General features: G+C 40.5%; 1 protein-coding gene across 2 annotated transcripts in view; it reads left to right on the top strand.

Annotated features, from left to right (window-relative positions):
* Positions 1-17,408, top strand: part of LOC119498143 (zinc finger E-box-binding homeobox 2-like) — a 34,933-nt gene that overhangs the window by 3,353 nt on the left and 14,172 nt on the right. The window contains exon 1 of one of the 2 annotated variants that reach the window (XM_037786705.1): positions 14,659-14,900. The exons of the other annotated variant lie outside the window; for it this stretch is intronic. The gene's annotated coding sequence lies outside the window, so the exon portion shown is untranslated. Of the gene's footprint in view, positions 1-14,658; positions 14,901-17,408 lie in introns of those variants that run through there. 2 annotated transcript variants of the gene reach the window in all.

Genomic DNA, 17,408 nt, shown 5'->3' with positions numbered 1-17,408 from the left:
ACTGGATGATGAGTAGAGGAGATGATATATCTGTTTTCCACAACAAAAAAGTATGCCATGATTATTGTTTACAGTGATTTATAAAGAACATGAAGAACTGAAGGTTCATTTCAGTTTTTGGAACTTTAATCTCTATCTTAATGAATTTCACAAAAGCCACCTTGTTGCTGCAGTACAGTTTACCGTTTCCAGTTCAAAAGTGTTGTCATTTATTTAAAGTCTCCTGGCTGTGTTATGTACGGGCTTTCCCCTTCCCTCAAACTCAGCTGGCATCTTCTCACATCCGCATCAGGCTCATTCAAACCCTCGCTCTCGAATCGCATTGCGTTTCACGAGCATCCTCACAAACATATTTAGTCCCGTTGCCTCGCGCTTTATGTTTTGTTATTCCATGAGAAACCTCACTCTGTTGTTGAGTTGATGTGCCTTTTTTAAGAGAGAGAGCTTTCTCTTTCTCTCTCTCTCTGTTTCCCTCGCTCCCTCGTTCTCGTTTCCCTTCTTTTTTCAAGTGCCAATTTATTTAAACTCCTTTCCCCCTTTTCTTCTTTCTCCTTCATTGATTTCCAAACCCCAGTCTTTGTATGCAGCTGGGGCCCAGCTGTGTGTCTGTGACTGTGTATGTGTGTGCGTGTATGTGTGTGTGTTTGTGTGGGTTTTTCTGGCACGGTGCTGCCACAGCGAGCATAGCGCACTGTACACAAAGGACTCGAGCAGCAAAAAAAGGGAGAGAGAGAAAAAGAGAATAGGGGGAGAACATTCGAACGTGAAAGACTGACGTGCTTGTACAGTACAGAGTTGAGGGGCCGGGCCGTTTTGGACCGGGCCTACTTTCACGGCAGATGTATCAGCGCTCTGGGATGAGGGGTGGGGAGAGCGAGACAGCAATGAAGAGCCCAGGCACCACAGTTTATTACCGGGACTCTTCAAGGGGCTCAGCTCAGGCGTCAGAAGCAGCGGGTGGGAGGGACGGAGGAGGAAGAAAGGAGAGGAGGATGACAGAGGTGGGGAACTGATGGGGTTGACAGGGCTGGAGACAGCGAAAACAGTTCCATCGGCGTCAGAGGACACGAGATGGAGGGGCTGAAAGAGACGGGACGGGCGACAGAGTGTGGGATAATAAGTGTTTCCTCATTTGTTCCTCAACGTTCCCACAGCGCCAAGTGTCACAGATTTCTCCCATCCTCGCTCTGTGTGATAGCCAGATATGCACAGCAGTAATGGGGAATCCCTTGATTGAGTCCCTCTGCTATTTTTCACATGTTTATTCCATTATTGCTCCTTGTGATGTTTCAGATGGAGCCACAGCAGTCCCATGTCTTAGTGTGCATTCCTGCCGCGTGGCTGCCACACTGTTGATCCACTCCAGGAGGGATTATTTGGAAAGTTTTTCAGTGCCATTGCAGGATTATTAATACACGCAGAGGGGTTTTCCGCACTATTAGCTCCTAGAGTTGTAGGATCTCTTTTGTCGAGATGTTACAGTAAAATTTTCAAACAAAAGAAAAACGATCTGATCCCTTAGCAGATGAAGGTCAAATCCAGTAATCATCGGATACAAATTGTCCTAATAGACCATTATATGGTGAGCACATGTCCGCATAAGAAACGTGAGAGCCGAGTGCATGTCTAAGGATCACACTCCTTTAACAAACTGTAAGATCACGCCAATAGCCACAGAGCTGATGAGGTTTCACACGTTTAACTGTGTGCTTCTCACTCATATACAGGCATTTCTATTTTCACCATCAAAGGTGTTTTATCTGATAAAGTTTACATACTGTATATTGATACCTATTCATTCTTGACATATGCCTTTCGCAGTTATTACAATCTTTGTCGTTGCTTTGGCAAGACTCCTCGTCGTCATTAAGTCTATTTGTGGATCTTCCTGCCGGGGTATTGTGTGTGTGTTTCATGTGCTGCACATGTTTCACAGAAGAAAGGGGTTAAACTATCCAGATAGGCAGGCTCTCTGCGCACAATTTATAGATATGTGCTGTTTTATCACACCTCAAATTAAATTTGGAAACCCTGCTTCAGCTGTCATGTATTACAAGGCCCAGATGGGTGGCAGAGAGAGAGAGAGAGAGAGGAGAGAAAAGACAAAGAGACAGGGAGAGAATGAGAGAGAGAGAGGCAGACCCACTCAGCTGGCTGAGAGAGAGCTAGTAGATGTAGCAGAGGAACAGTTTGATAATGTGGTGTATATCAGCAGTAGACAAGAGTCGGGTGGGATTTGTTTAAGATCTGACTTGATCACCTCTGAGGCCTCAGACCTGCTGGTGTTTTTGGTTTCATCAGTTTAACACTCTTTGTTTTTCTGACTTGATTGCATCTTTCAATCTTTGTATCTCTCATAGAGTCCATTTTCTTATTGTTTTAATGTTTTAAAGCCAAAAATCTGCGTCTCACTTCGTCTCACATGCATCTGTCTTTCCACTTATATTTAGCACTACAAACCACTGCAGCTCACTAAAAATATTGCGGAGCTCAATAGCTGCCTCGAAATAGAAATGATCCAGCCCAGTCGCACAGCAGTTCGTGAAATAGTCACGGAATTTAATGTATTGATTTGTGTCCATAGACATGAATTTCATTTTTTTCGTGATGGTCAGCATGAAATCACTTATTTAATCTACATAATTGTGAACCAGGAACTATAAAGAGCGGCGAACGCCACGCAGGGAGGAGGTTGAGGTGGATGGGTGGGTCAAAAAACACAGGACTTTTGACCAGGATGCCAGTGTATTTTTCACGTAACTTCCGTACTTGAGTTACAGCACTTCCGCAGTTCTTTGAACCAAAACTGCAATCTTAGTAGTAGTTTTTGTCACGTTTGTTGCCTAACCAAGTTGATCTATTTCTAAACCTAACTAAGTAGTTTTATTTTGAAAAGACTGGTGCGTAAATTGACACGTGTGTCAAGTGTTGCTGGACATTTGTAAACAAAAAAAAAGTTGTGGAAAGTCGTGCTGAGCATCACGAAAAAGAAGAGTCTATATGTACACGAATCAAAAATTGGATTCACTATCTGATGACTCACAAATGATTGGATCTTGTTTCTCAACACCAGAGCACGGCACTGGGTAGATAAAATATGTGCTCTGTATGAATTATTAGCAGGGAGTCTACAGTACGAGTGGGTGATATAGATTGGTCTTTTATTGTATATGTAGCTTTATGATACAATATATGCCATGATATAGTACATTTTCTGTAAAACAATTAAAGAACAGCTCGTGGATAAAATAACCAGTCGAGATTAGTCAGATTATTTTTGGTTTCGATTAATCTATCAATCTTTAAAAAAAAAAAATACATTCATTGTTTAGTTTATAAAATGTCATTAAATTATAAACAATATCAGCTACAAGTTGCCAGAGCAGAGGGTGAATTAACCAACCCGGCCTCAAGAGAAGGTGTATAAATACCACAACAGTCACCTTGTTAAAAGTCCAGTGTTTGTTGGACCCATTCACCTCCCATTCCATAAGTGGTCGTTCTCGCTTTTTATACTGCGTCACTAACTCTTACTGTAGCATTTATATGCGAATGCATTTACATTGCAGTCAGTACAGGACACATGGCATACAAATGAAACGTGGAAATCAAGAAAAGCCTACTAATTGCACGCTAAACGCCTTGCACATTATCGTGGCATTCATATACCTTTTCGTGCAAACGGGCTGAATTATCAGTCCAAAACACAAGTTTATTCAGTTTACAATGACTTAAAATTAGCCGTGTTTCCATTCGCATATTCTTATTCCCATTTTTAAGTATCACATTAGAAAAGCTGTATGGAAATGGCAAAATTTGACAACACTTCCTCAATTGCCAATAAAGGTTTTTACATTGCTTGAGGTGGTTTTTGCCTTTATCGAGAAAGCGTTGATACGCTATTAATGGATTATGGAAACGTCATTGTCGAATATATTCTGACGTATAGCAAACATTTAACTCACATGACTGATCAGCTGTTTCCCCTGTCGGCGTCTGGGATATTCCCATAACGTGCGAATGTTTGTCTTCGTCTCCAGATAACATTAAACATGACCAGCACTAGTTGACATAAAAGAACAGTTAAAACTTGCCCAATTGAAACAAATTCCAAAAGACCTCTCTCCATTTTTTTCTCGGTTAGATGGCCAAGCTGACTTGGTTTGTTTCCGGTTCACAACCTCTACTTCTTCTACTCTGTTAACTGGCGGATTACAGCCATGCGTAGCCTATAACGCCAACTTCTGACCAAACGATGCTGTAGCAAAGACGTTTATTTGCTCCAAACCATAGACTGTATGTAAGAAGTGGACGTAGTCACTGTGAAGTCACCCATTGGTTTGTGGACTGACGTTTTGAAGCCTCGAGTTCGGCATTTTGGTCATCCCATCTTGTTTATTTGCAACCAGAAGTGACAGGAGAGGGTGGAGCTAAGTACATCCAAACGCCGAATAAGACGTTTTCAGGCGACTAAAATGTTATAATTAACTTTCATGAACTGAAAACACACTGTGAAAGGGTTAACGTTTTAAGACAAAAACACAGACAACTCCCAGACCGGACAACGCCGTGGTAGCGACCTTTCAATCACAATGTATAGCCATGCCCCAAAGCATACCCTGCTTTATGGTCTATTTAACTCTAAATGGGACTTGAAACTAGCGATAGAGACCATGAACTCATGTTTACAATGTTTACTGAGGTAATAAATCAAGTGAGAAGTAGGATCATTTTTTCATAGACTTCTATACAATCAGACTTCTTTTTGCAACCAGAGGAGTCGCCCCCTGCTGGCTGTTAGAGAGAATGCAAGTTTAAGGCACTTCCGCATTGGTTTCACTTTTCAGACCCGGAGGTTGCCCACCGCTCCAAACCAGTTCATGGAAACGCACTTAATTTGCATGTCTTTTTTTGCAACATTTCAAAAGTTTGCAATTCATTTGACAATTGAATGGAAACACGGCTAATGAGTAAAGCAGCACATTTTCACATTTGAGAATTCGATTGAGAATTGAGAATGACAATTTGATTGAATAGCTCCAAACCCCAAATCAATGCCAAATTATGCACTGGTTGCATCCGAAATTCCACACCAACACGCTATTTAGTACGCTAAAACAGAATGTGAGATATTTTAGTATGTCTGAAACCTTAGTATGCAACAAATAGCATGTAAATTGCAGTGAAATATTACGGTATGCAACACTGGACACTACGGCAGCATAAATATCCCACAATGCAATGCGGTAGTGGTGACAGAGTTCATAACGGACGTTGAAGGACATCTCTGTAACATCAATAACGCTTCAATTTAACTGTAACTATAAGATTCCCCTTATAGGCGTAATATATTTTTAAAATGTATTCAGACTTTGATTCTCACAAACCAACGTTTTCATCACATGAGGTTGGCACGGGTTACCATGGTTATACGTCTCCAACCAGCAAGGAGGCTCTCAGGAAGATAGGACTTAAATTACAGCTCAGTGCGTCCGGAAAGATACATACCACTGTTTATTCAAACAAAAGTATGTTGAACGATAGAACACATATTGAGTATGTAGTGTGTAGTATGCGATTACAGACGAAGCCACTATTTCTGTATAAACCTGCTCAGTCTACCATTATAAATTCTATGTGCAAACAAGGGTTGGTACTTCTATCAGCCCAGGTGAGAAAAAAAGTAATACTTGGACAGACAACAAGAAAGAGGTCAGCCAGCCAACTCCCCCTCTTTCCCGCTCTGTCTCCCTGTACCTGTGATCACCTGGCACCACCTCCATCTGACCTGCACATCCCACTCTCTGTACACACAGTTACCTGGGAGGGAGTAAACACATTCCTTCAAGGAGCGAGCATGCTTCACTGATCTTCAGGCCCACCTGTAACGGTCTAGGATTTAGGTCTTAAATTTTACGGACATCTCTATCTATCTGACTCCCTTTCTTTCACTCCCTCTCTGTGTTTCTGTTCCTGGCAACGTCTCATTTTAACACATTTCCACTTCGTCTCCACCAGACACTTTTAGAGGCAGTGAAGGCATCGCCTTCTCAAGTTTCTCTTAAAGCAATAAATGTGTTCATTCATTAAGTCAGTCAGTCATTCAGTCCTGTTATTACTGGTGTGACAGAAAAGTATCTCCACAGACTTTGCATACATGTTAATGTTTGCTAGCTGCGTGCAATATCTGATCTGCAAATTAATCTTATAGCTCGGCCAGGTATGATAAAGAACGGGATCCATAGACCGGAAGTATTTTGTGCTAGAAAGGAAGCAACACAAATAATATCAGTATACACTGGTCCACTTATCACCGTGTAACAATCTAGCAAGTAGCCTTATCTCATCGTTTCCCATCATGGTACGTGACAGGTTATCACGTTTTCGTTGGTGTTGCAAAATAAAAAAAAAAGGGGAAGGTTTTTTTTTAATTAAAAAGGCCAGTCGCTAATAAAAGAAAATGAATAGGCAAGGAGAACAAAAATGTAGAGAATCAATTTCTTTTTCCTTCTTTTCGGCTGTGCGGTCGACTTCGGTACCTCGGGGAAACAGTGCAGTTATGATTATACGGTGCATGTGTCCAGCGTGCAGGAGGGATGGAGGGGGAGGTATAAGTCATAAGGCAGCCTGGCAGCATATCACAGGGAGGCAACGTCATCTAAATGATACAAGTAATAGGTAGGTGTGAATGTGTCCAGGCCTGGTATTGGTACGGGGCTCTGAATTTCAGATCTGGAAGGTTGACTTCATTGTCATTTTTTCTCTCTCTCCTTCTCAGATTTGCAGCTTTTTCTGGCTCTCGTCTGTTCTTTCTTCTCTCCCTCTCTGTGTGACTCTCTCTCTCTCTTATACTGTTTCTATCTTCTTCTCTCTCCTCTTCCTTTGTCATTCTTCTTTATCTCCTCCACATCCCTTTCACTCCAGCTCTATAGCCATTCCTTCTCCTGCTTTCTTCCCTTCTCCTTCCATCTATCCATCCTCCGCTCCTCCCCAAGTCCTGTACGGTCGCCATCATGCCCCCCCTCCCTCTCTCTCTCTCCGAGCGCCTCCCCTGTCCCACTGACACCACACGCTGCTCCCATCCCCCGAAAACCACTTCAAACAGCCAGCGCCATCAAAGCCCACAGTCAGTCAGCCAGGCAGCCAGTCAGCCAGCCAGCCTTCTGCTTCGACTTAAAATTACTGTCGTCCCAGTCGCAAGGCTGCTTTCCTCTTCTGATACACATCAAAGATCCTCTTAAACTCCCAAAGTTTGCTTTTTAAACCTTTCTTCTTGTTGAGTCTTTTTTTATATACATTATTTCGCTGGTTGAGGTTTCTCTCTCTCTCTCTCTCTCTCTCTTTCTTTTTCTCTCTTCTTTGCCATCATTTCTTTTCTCCAACTGGGCCAGGTCAGTAATGACATGCACACACTCTCTTGTGCGGTTCTGCTGTCTTTGCATTTTTCTCCGTGACTTTAATTAGTTTCTTTTTTTCAAGGCGTTGGTTCACATGCACAAGAACACACAGTACATCAAGCTGTAACTAACACACATACAGATGTGTGTACATTAATATGCAATATGACTCATACGTCGCCCTAATCAGAACTGCACAACCACAAAAAGACCAGTTTAATAGCCTAGTGTGTGTTCCTCTTTATTTCTTTATGTGTGCGTGCTTAAGGGGCAGAAAAAGTGACGAAAGAAAGACCGAGAGAGAGAGAGTGCAGACATGGAAGGAACGATTCAGAGAGAGACAAAGAAAATAGAAGCAGAGTGACACACTAGAAAGGCATCTTTTCTATGTTTCAAAGCCTCGGAGGTCACATGTGGTCACTTGAAATGTTTCGGTGTATCATCATCTCTCTGGTGGAGGATTGTAATGTCGACATGCGCCAGAGGATGGCGCCCCGTCTGTATGTTAAGCAGGCAGGAACTGGCTTCCAGGTTTCATCTACAGGCTGTGTCTATTAAAAAACATTTGTCATTATAAAACAATGTATATTTAGCTACAGTTACAGGCTATACTTTCTTATTTAACTGAATGAGTTGTCCAGCAGCAGTGGATAATAGTCTTTTAATGCTCTTTGCTGGCTATCAGGGCATCCCCTCGTCTTTATATTTTACTTTAAGTGGAATAACAGGGTGAGATTATTATTTTTGTCAGTTATAGTGGCAGTAAGAGCTGTAAATTGATGTTGAATGCATGTGTGGTGAACACCTTCACACGGTCTGCTCTGATCTTTTTATATCTCAATGTGGGTTTCTTGTATCTTATGTTTTTAATCTGCTTCGAGCGGTTAAGATTACTGTTAGACATTTCGGCTATAATGCAGTAAATTGTCTGTTTTGAGAACACCACATCACGAAAACACCTCTAAACAGATCGTATACACAGATGTTTGAAGCAGACAAAGTCAGTGGGATACCAGGCATATTTGTTTCGCCCTCAAAACAAATCTCCCGTAGTGATTAACTGAAAGTTGCAGCTCGACTTGAACTAACCAAATCCCACATTGTATAGCTGTTAAGCTCAAAGAGAAGTTTTATTTAGCGTGCAGCCCTATTAAAAAACTTCACAAACCTTTGTGCTCCGTCAGAGAATGTTTTAATATTCAAAAAGGAGCCACTATTGTGTGGTTTCTTGCGCCAACGTACAAAATAAAGAGCCACATCAGAAAGCTGGAACGGCCCCTGAGCATTTTCATGTGTCAAGAAAAAAGAGGGAAAACAAATTTGGAGGGGGGAGACGGGGGTATTTATAGAGTGGTGTGAGAGTCTTTGCAATGACAGGAGCCTAATGAAGTGGAGTTTGGGTTTTTGATTCACAGTGTGGTGAGCGCGTGGGTCCCTCTGTGACCGTTACTGCATTCCAGCACCGATCCCTCGCTACACGGAAACCAGCGCGGGGCCACAGGAGAAGGCGGAGGGCCAACTCGAAATAACGTGTTCCTCTAACCGAGCTAACCTTTCTCACCAACATCAGTCCTGCTTCCAGCGCAGGCAGCAGATGCACACACACAGGGCACGACGGCACCGAGCTCAAACACAAGCTCTCACAGCACAGTATAGATACAGTAAGTCAATGTGTCACTGCTGCTGGTGAGTCACTGACGCCGCTAATGAGTCAAATAACACAACTCAGAGTGACAGAGCAGGAAAGTCCACAATCAGTGTTCCTCTGTAGTTAGTTAGACTATAGATAGTCTATAGTGGAAATTCTATTGTGTGTGAGAGTTCATTACAGATGTGTAATGAGGAAGCGGGAAAGAGACAATGATGATCAGAGGCTGAAAGTCGTCATCATTGTAGTGAGAGCGGAATGAATGTTAAATTGCTGAAACAACAACTCACAACAGTTTTTTTTTGCTGTGGTTTAGAGAATCCAACTGTTATTTTTTGGATGTACCGATACCGGATCGTATATCAGGCCGATACGGACTCAAACAGCTGGATCAGGTATCGTTGACAATGGGGCCGATCTATTCAATTCAATTCTATGTTTATATACTTTATACATTATATACTGGAATTTTAATTCCTGTTTTAGTTTAGACCAATTTGTTGCTGCATTAAAAAGGTTTACACTTGAATTGTAATTCCTTTTAATTTCTAAGATTTTTTTCACCAAGTTGCTGGTTTACGATTTATTATTTTAATAATAAATAACAATTCATTTTTTGTTTTACAAAGTTAGGAAAGCGATGTTTAAGTCAAGCCTTACACATAAAATAATGATCCCAGTCACTTCCACACAGTGAGGTATACAGCTTATTCATCATACACTGGTATCAGATCGGTACTCGGTATCGGTCGATACCCAAAGCCCAGATATCGGTATCGGGACCGAAAAAGCCGGAACGATATATCCTTAGTTATTTTATGATTTTTTAAAATATAAACTTTCTATATCGTTGCAAGTTCTGACAACCAGTGGTGGAAAAAGTGTTCAGATCCTTTACTGAAGTAAAAGTACTAATACCACACTGTGAAAATACTCCACTACAAGTAAAAGACCTGCATTCAAAACCTTACTTAAGTAAAAGAGCGTAAGTATTATCAGCTAAATATACTTAAAGTAGTTAAAGTAAAAGTATTAATGTGTCAGTAAAATGTTCTGTCAGTGGTTTTATTGGATTAATATTACTGCTGCATTAATGTGTATGTTGCATTTTACTGCTGTAGTGTGTTTTTAACTCATTTATATCCTGTTGGCTAGTTTAATCTACAGCAATGCATCATGGTCTATAAGATCATCACATGTTTATAGCGTCGCTGTCCTGTGACAACCACGTATCTCTAAAAAGTCAGAAAAACAGCCTGTTGTCAGCTTTGTGACGATGCATTTTCCAGCTGATGCAAGAGGCTTTTTAAATAGTTTATTTAGCTTAAGTAGTGGGAGGATTTTCTCAACACATAAAGGAGCACTTCATCCTTCACTTTATCAGAAATACTCAACATCAAAACATCTGGAGACACGTGAATGAATCTGTAATCTGAAAAGTAACTAAAGCTGTCAGATAAATGTAGTAAAAAGTACAATATTTACCTCTGAGATGAAGTGGAGTAGAAATATAAAGTAGTATAACAGAGAATTACTAAAGTAAAGTACATAAAATGTGTACTTAAGTACAGTACTTGAGTAAATGTACTTAGTTACATTCCACCACTGCTGACAACAGAACAGATAAGCATCAATAATCACCTCCTCTGTACCAACTGCAGAGAACTGTGTTACTTCTGCAAACTGCCCACAAAGTAAAAAAAAAAGTGCCGCTAAAGTAGAAGGCCGCAAGTACGTTATGGCCGGTGTCAAACAAGGTGATTTTTTTTTTATAAATGTCAGTCTGGTGGTCGACAGGACAGGTAAATATGGCGGCAAACGTGTAGGCAGCAGCATACAGGAAACCATCAGAGGAAGAAGAAGAGCAACCACAAGGGCTCTCTTGCACACCTCTTCTCTCACACCTTGCCTCATTTGTGCAAAGAGAAAAACTGATTGTTGCATTTTGCTTTGCATACAAATTGATCCTGTGCTCTTGTCGTAGACAAAACATTTGATAAATACATTCAAAAATGTGACCTTTATTCTTTTTCATTTTCCTCCTTCTCTTTTCTGTGTTTAAAACTGTCTAAAACAAACAGAAGGGAGACTGAGGTGCTCATCCATTTTTAACCCACAGTGGTTTGTTTTGTTGATCTGTGCCTCTCCTATAGCTGCTGTATGTAAAAAAAAGAAAAAAAAGCACACCCTATAGAAAGAGGCGACATTATCGATTGTGGAAGATAACAGTTGCTCTAATGACAAACTGTCGGTATCTTTTAAGCTCTACCTGTGAGAAATGTAAAGCTATTCATTTTCCTGTGGAGGCCGTTGCCAACTCTGTGAAAATCATTATAGGCTGCAAAAATATATCATGGATGTCTAGAGTTGACTCACCACAATCTAAGAATACATATAGCTGGTGGGAATCTACAAGAGGGGGTGAAAGTATACCCTGCAAATGTGTTTCTCCGTCTTCTTCACACCGCCTCTCCATGTGTCTGTAGCTGCAGCTCAGCGTATACTGTATACCTCCATGTGAGTCACAGTTTCACCAGCACGTATATGTGCACCTCTGTGGTGTGTTTACTGGTCTAAACCAGTGGTTCACAACCTTTTTCCTTAAGGAACCCCTTTTGATCTTGATATTTCATATTCAATGCATAACAATAAGAGTACAATACATCTGATAAACTGTACAATTGGCCCAAATAGTGTTAATGCAATAAGTTTGTGTAAAACAAAGTGATTTGGATGAATTTTGAGCAGATTGTTTCCTGTTAGTATTGCATTATTTTGAGGACCTTTTAATACAAATATCTGTCTGTAATATGTACATTTTTTTTTTTTTAAACAATCATATATACTTAATAGGCTTCTTTTTTGACAAATTAAAATTCTCCTTGACACTTGGTCATTGTTCTATTAGCTCATCGGTTGTTTTAGCTGCATACTTTTCTCATTTTTAAGTTTATATCTTAATCAAAGCTTTAAAAATAACACTTTCATTTAGTTTTTTTCACAGAAATGAATGCAATTCTGAGATATAGGCCAACTGTATATATATATTTTTTGAAAAGTTGTCTTAAGCCGAGTTTCCACCAAGAAGTAACCTGGTAATTTAAGTCCCGGGACTATTTTTCAAGGAAAATCAAGAAGGCCTCGCGACCCCCCGTGAAGCTTTGGCGACCCTTTCCTGTCCGTGTTCACTTGAACTGCTCCTATTTATTTATTTTTGTCTCTGTCTGAAATGCATAAACACACACTGACAGACATCGCAGCACAGAAAACACTGTTTGAGTGTTTAACAATCATGTTTTTAATCATAAAACAATACACATGGTAAAAAAAACAAAAAAACATATGTTTGGCAAATGAAACCCTAAAAAAGGAGTGTTTTGCAAACTTTGTTAAGTGAATTCCCACGAGTAAAGATGTGCAGTATGCATGGGTAAAGTGCAAATATGAGTGGGAGGAAATTAGAACTATCAGATGTAAAATCAGAAAAACAACATTGTCGAGATTGAAGGTGTAAGATAAAGACAATGGCAGAGAAGTCTCTCAGTTTCATCACGAGGTAGATTAGCTTGCCCTGCAGCGTACGGACCGTACAGTGAGTTACAGCTTTATGCGTTTGGTGGTTTCGCTGTACATTACTTGCCGTTGGTTTAATCTGTAGGAGTCACACGAGAACAGATTTCCACTAAGCAGATGTGGTTCACTGTTTGGTGCAGTGATGTGACATGTAGATAGAAAAGAACAAATCAGTGATTCTCATCTCATTCGGGCCTTTTCAGGGCGGCCATGGCAGCTGTACACAACACCACAGTGCGTTACAGCCGGTGTCTCAGGGGCCGTGCTTTGATTCGCAGAGGCTCCTCTGAAATGAGAATGAGCTCGTGTGAATAACGAAACTGACACCAGCTCACAGTCACACTCAAAGCGCAACTGGTTGACAAATCAACTTTGTGAGCGTGGTATCACTGAACAGCTCGGTGGCTTTGAAGCTAATAAAATGCCAAAAGGGGATTCTGGTTTTGTGTCACAAGGGCCCTAATTGAACAGAGTCATTAAAAACCACAGCGAACAAAGGCTAAATAGTTTCAATACGGTGTTTGTTGTTGATTTAAAGATCACTGCGTAGCGTGCAGAATTGTGCTGCAGTTGTGCACACTCCTGTCTTTGCAGAGCTTTTGATCAATATGAGGAAATTAGCTTGGTGTTAATTTCTGGAGCCGATTGTTCTCCGAGTGTGTCAAAGTGCAGATGTTGTTGCCACTGGGCTGCACATTCTGTGGTGGTGTCTAAATGCTCTGACAGGGTGGCGTCTGTCTCCTAATGAGCGGGACATCTGAAAGGCACAGAGCCGTGACTTTGCTGCTGTGGCATCGCATGGGGCTTTAACTTTTCTATCTCGGACTGCTTTTTCAGATAGTCATGGAGTATTGTGTATACACACACACACACACACACACACACACCCCACACAGAGTTATTGTCATGTATTTCTTTGCGGTGTTTGATCATCCTCTGCAGCAGCAGGCCGGTCTTGCTCCCCATTTGTGCCCACAAAGTCGTGTTTGTTTGTTTTTCTGTGTTTCTCTGTACCCTAGTGTGTGTGTGTGTGTGTGTGGGTGTGTGTGTATGTGTGGAGGGAATTTCCCTCTGTAGCGTGTTTTTCACAGTTCGACATCAGTTGGAGGATTTGTGTCAGGGACAGTTTGACACTCTTGTTTTCTGTCTCTTTCTCTTCTCTAATTCCTCTCTCCTTTTATATCTCTCTTTCTCTGTCACTTTTTCCTTCTTCCTTCATTACTTTCTGTGTAATTTATGCACTGTGAAGTATTCTTCATGCACCGATCATCCACACACTGTATCTAATACACTGCACCACACATCGCATTTAAGCATCTCTTCCTCCACATCAATATGACCTTTACGATCCCCATTACGGTGTCACAGTTTCAGTCTCACTTATTCTCACCGGCAGCCATTTTTGCAGACTTGTTTTTTTTTTGTGGCTCATTGCCAACCAGCTAAGAAACGACTGTAATCAATTTAACTAGAACTTGACTGCGCGACTGAAGCCTTTCATATCAATGTGTTTGTGGTTATTTTCACAATCATTAGACAAGAATGTTTGCACTTCCTCTTCTCTGGCCACAGAAATGCAATAAAAGAGCAGCAAAACATCACATTACCACCATTCCTATTGGTTAACATGTAATTTGGAGCCTTTAATCCTCAATTTGCTGTCAGCATTCGTGATATAACCTGTAAAACAGTTGGAAGAATTGAAATTAAGGCTAAGGAAAAATGTTTGTAAATTAATATAGAATGAATATTACTGATATCATACACTCTCATATGATCTTACAAGATGATTCGAAATTAAATCTTCTAGCTATTTAGCCAATAAAAGCTATTTTGTTTTTGTCTTTGTTGCACAATGTGTCCAGGGAGTGACAGTGTGTTCATTATGTATTTGGTGCATGTGCAATAACACAGTTAGATGAAACACAACTGGCACAACTGGTGTGCTTTTTTCCCTCTCAGTGTTGTCAGGGGCAGGTCACACCAGAGTAGGCCAAACTAAGTGCCAAAGTCAAAAGTAGTTGTCACCCCAGAGAGAGTGTGAGTTGCTGCTACGATTGAAGAGATCAGGTGGGAGGTGTTTGTTCTTTGGTTGCGGTCCTCCCCTGACTCATTGCACAAATGTCACACAGCAGGTATGAATAGGAGAGCTGCCACACTGAGAAATTTTTAAATGGCATGTTTGATTTCTGCGAACTATTTAAAGATGGGTCATCATCACTGATACGAGCGCGCTCTGCAGAGGAACATGGATGTACCTCGTCTTTGAACTGCTCTCATAGGTACTGTAAAACGACAATACGCACATCTTCCTGCACTCGCTTTGTGTATTTAGGGTGTGGGCGTCCGTGACCCTCGTGGTCATTTATTGAGTTCAAAATAGCAAGTGTTGGGGTTTCTTTTGACATCATGTGAAACCATGGCACTTTTAACAGCATGGAAGAAGCAATTATATCATGCATTAACTAAAACCAAATCATTTAGAAATAATATTCAAAACCTTTTTTTTTAATATATTAAAAATATAATATATATAAGTATAAGTATATATATAATATAAGTTTTTAATTATGCCTCAGAGTATTGAGTTGACTGTGTCCCTTCTTGTTTCTGACAGCTTTACCACCTACATGTTGTACTGTATTATGTCATATGAAGAGCTACGTTGTTTTCATTTATTTTGTGTAGCAGGATAACTCTAGATTGACATATCAGATTAAAACGAGATTTGATGTAAAACTTTAAAATGCAAGACACAAGAAAATGAAAAGGGACAACCTTTAAAAAATGGAGAGCATATTTAAATTCCCTACTTGATTTTCATTTTGTATATTTAAAGGTAATTTTAATGCATATGGTGTGTGGTTCTAATTTTGTGTTTATAACAAAAACTGTACTTTTATGACACATGGGGCTACAACTAATGATTATTTTCATTGTCAAATTATTAGTCGATTATTTTCTCGATTAATCGCTTAGTTGTTTGGTCTGATTCCCAAAGCCCAAGATGACGTCCTGAAATGTCTTGTTTTGTCCACAACTCACAGATATTCAGTTTACTCTCATAGAGGAGTAAAGAAACCAGACAATATTCACATTTAAGAAGCTGGATTCAGAGAATTTTTACTTTTTTTTTTTAAAACATTACTCAAACCAATTAATTGATTAACAAAATAATTGGTGATTAATTTAATATTTGACAACTAATTGATTAATCGTTGCAGCTCTATAACATAAACACATTTTCATACCACTATTTGTGCTCAGTTTGGGTGCTCAAAATTTAGTTCTGCCGGTTAAAGTTAAACTGATGTTTGTTATTTATTGGGTTGTTTTTTTATCTTATATGTGAGAAATGAAAATCTATTAAATAGCATTGGTGTTTAATAGCGATCTTTACTAGTAAGCATCACCAGGACGGTAACGATTACGTTGCGTGGTAAATTGAGCCTGGCCTTGTTTGTTGCCTTTAAAACCAGAAGAAACAAACAAGGTAATTTCTAGGTAATTATTCCGTGCTTACCATTTAGCCACATAATTACTAAGTCAATACCAGATCACATGTGTGCGTCGTAAAATAAACGGCAGCTTAGCGTGTTGCTGTACAGTAGATGCCCTCTGGGACATAAACAGTGAGACTCTCTGTTTTATTGTAAGCCAGCACAAAAGAAATGTTGATTTTTTTTTTTTTTTATCTTATGTGACTATTTTCGTTGTGGTTTGCATTTTAGTGTGGTCTTTCTTTCCGTGTCACGCACATATGTGATTGTGAATGTATTCAGGCGTCTCCATCTGGCTTTGGAAAACTGCCAAAAACATGTAAATAATAAAAGGACTACTGTAGATCATCATTTTTTTAAGGCTTCAGATCAGATTCAAGATGGATCACGAACCCCCAGATAACAAGAAATGTGTTTTCTCAGGATAAAACTCACAAGCTGAAAACAGTAGACTTGTCTCTGGCAGGCGGGCCGTCAATCATTCAGTCAGTGTCAGGCAGGGGAAGCGACAGACAGATTAAAATAGTGCTGCAATGTTTGATCTGAACACACTGTTGTTGTCAAACCATCAGAAAGAGTCCCCAGAAGACCGAGCGATCGACATTGTCAAGCATGATGCAGCACAGTTCGTTTAGCGCTCTCTGGGTATGAGTCACGTTCTTCCCACACACACTACGGTGCATGCACAATAGCACCGTGCTGCGCTGTGTGTTATTTTGTGTTCACAGTATCTTCCAACAAATTACACATTCGGAAAACTTTTGCACATTGCATGGTACTCCTTTGTACCTTGACATACAATCTCTATTTGCAGGCAATCCCAAACCTCCAGCGCTGTTCAAAGATTTAGCTGTCCTGCTCCAAAAAGACCAATTTGAAGGACGCAATTGCTATCCAAATAAATAAATCAACAGGCCCGATAATGAAAGCCATCCCGGCGCGGTGCCGCTTTAATGACAGCACATACAGGCTCAGTGTCACTCACTGTCACGGGAGAGAAAATTAGAGCCAATTTGACGCTAATCCAGACCAGATTGTTCTCTTTTTGGGCCCAGCGGTACGTCTTACCATCCCGGGAAAACTCCTGCAGGGTTGATAGCTCGACCTCAACTACATCATATAACTTCATAGCTGCCTGCTGTAGGGAAGCACATTTGATGACCAATTTCACCCCCCATAAGAGCGAGTCATTCCTCCCCATGTTAGCAGAGAGGCAGCAAGGAGCTTGGATGACTGGCCTCGGGTGAATCAGTGTTTTGCATGAGCTCACTTTTTACCGAGGTGTAATGA

This window comes from Sebastes umbrosus, chromosome 1, assembly GCF_015220745.1.
Source record: "Sebastes umbrosus isolate fSebUmb1 chromosome 1, fSebUmb1.pri, whole genome shotgun sequence".
Classification (NCBI taxonomy): Eukaryota; Metazoa; Chordata; class Actinopteri; order Perciformes; family Sebastidae; genus Sebastes; species Sebastes umbrosus.
This window is presented reverse-complemented; position numbering and strand designations above follow the sequence as displayed.